Below are 2,399 nucleotides of genomic sequence, written 5' to 3'. Positions count from 1 at the left end.
ATGCAGTGACAGAATGAGTGAGTGTGTTGTGTGTGTGCGCGTGCGTGCGTTTGTGCGTGCGAGTTTACATTGCAGCTTATTTAATTGTTACCATGGGCCTCTGTCTATTGTTGCTATGAATATTATGCGTGCGCTGCCGCTGCGCATGCATGCACGCACGACTGTGTGTGTGTGTGTGTGTGTGTGTGTGTACACGAGCTCGGAGCTTGTAAGTATGTGCTTGTATAATTATTTCATGTAAGTATTTCTTCAATCGTTATGAGTGGAGGAAGTACTTGTGTGTGTGTGTGTGTGTGTATGTGTGTGCGTCAGAGAGTTGGCTAATTGGTGCGCCTTTTTGCCTGGCGAAGCAAGCAGAGAAGGGGAGAGAGAGAGAGAGAGAGAGAGCAGTGCCTTGTGGGAATGATCCAACATGGAGCGGTTGAGAAGAAAAAGTATTTAATTGGATGTGCAAGATATTCCCCGTCTCTCTGTAACCCTCCCTCCTCCTCCGCTCGCTCACTCCATCTCCCGCTCTCTTTGGGTCCAGTATCTCTCATTATCTCTTCCTCTTTTCCTCTCTCTCACCCTCCCTCCATTTCTCCTTTCAACCCCCTCGCCATCTATCCTTTCTCTCTCTCTCTCTCTCTTTTTGTTCGCTAGTCTCCCAGACACCTTTTCTGTCTGTCCGTCCCGTCCGTCTCTCTGTCTGTGTCTGATTGGATATTTCACACGCTGGTGGTGCTCAGGATTCACTTTGACTTCCTGGCAGCATCTCCATGTAGAAACCCATCTGATGGGTTATGTGTGGCTGTGGTGAGCACTGTACCCCAGTACCAGTAGAGACTGATTCACTGTACCCCAGTACCAGTAGAGACTGATTCACTGTACCCCAGTACCAGTAGAGACTGATTCACTGTACCCCAGTACCAGTAGAGACTGATTCACTGTACCCCAGTAGAGACTGATTCACTGTACCCCAGTAGAGACTGATTCACTGTACCCCAGTAGAGACTGATTCACTGTACCCCAGTACCAGTAGAGACTGATTCACTGTACCCCAGTACCAGTAGAGACTGATTCACTGTACCCCAGTAGAGACTGATTCACTGTACCCCAGTACCAGTAGAGACTGATTCACTGTACCCCAGTACCAGTAGAGACTGATTCACTGTACCCCAGTACCAGTAGAGACTGATTCACTGTACCCCCCAGTACCAGTAGAGACTGATTCACTGTACCCCAGTACCAGTACAGACTGATTCAAATTGTGAATATTTTGTTTCTCTAAAAAACATGAACTTTAGCCATTGACACAATTAGCTCAAATTGAAAAGCAAATTTGTTATTACAGCATCACAATAATTTTAACCACTTTATCCACTTATACATTTGCTATTTTCAATATTTTTGACCGTTTCTGACAATTTACTTTTGAGTATTTACTTCGCCCACCATTGTTACTTATTATCATTATGAATAGTATTATTGGTAGATAGTTTAGGGCTGGTTGGGACTGGGAGCCAGCTGTAGTGGTGCAGTTAGGATGGGTAGATAGTTTAGGGCTGGTTGGGAGCCAGCTGTAGTGGTGCAGTTAGGATGGGTAGATAGTTTAGGGCTGGTTGGGAGCCAGCTGTAGTGGTCCAGTTAGGATGGGTAGATAGTTTAGGGCTGGTTGGGAGCCAGCTGTAGTGGTGCAGTTAGGATGGGTAGATAGTTTAGGGCTGGTTGGGAGCCAGCTGTAGTGGTGCAGTTAGGATGGGTAGATAGTTTAGGGCTGGTTGGGAGCCAGCTGTAGTGGTGCAGTTAGGATGGGTAGATAGTTTAGGGCTGGTTGGGAGCCAGCTGTAGTGGTGCAGTTAGGATGGGTAGATAGTTTAGGGCTGGTTGGGAGCCAGCTGTAGTGGTGCAGTTAGGACGGCACATTCCGTAGCTGACATTGGCAGTTAACCAGGCTGAAGTGAAGTTACAATAAGGCTCACTGGGCACAATTGAGTGGCTGACAGCCCCACTTCTAATGGGCTCCAGTCACACTGACTGTTATAGCAAAGATGAGTGTGTGTGTGTGTGTGTGTGTGTGTGTGTGTGTGTGTGTGTGTGTGTGTGTGTGTTACTGTCATTGTGACGGACCCTAATATGGCCATCACTGTTGACATTAATTGCCGTTTGCCAGCTGAGTGAGGTTTTGTTAGCCTGGGTTCCAGCCTGATTTGTTGTGTTGTCACTTCGCTACTCAGACTGGCCAGCAAGGCAGCAGACTCGCATTTCATAACGTCACCGGTTACATACAGTTCATAACCATGTTGTTGCTGATACGTCATCAGCCAGCGCCACTCTATCCATGATTCTCACTGAAAAATAGCGCCAGTTCAACACTCGAGAGTAAAAACCTACGGTAAAAAGTAAACATTAATTTGATT

This window comes from Protomyctophum bolini, assembly GCF_963924005.1.
Source record: "Protomyctophum bolini genome assembly, chromosome: 18".
NCBI lineage: Eukaryota > Metazoa > Chordata > Actinopteri > Myctophiformes > Myctophidae > Protomyctophum > Protomyctophum bolini.
This window is presented reverse-complemented; position numbering follows the sequence as displayed.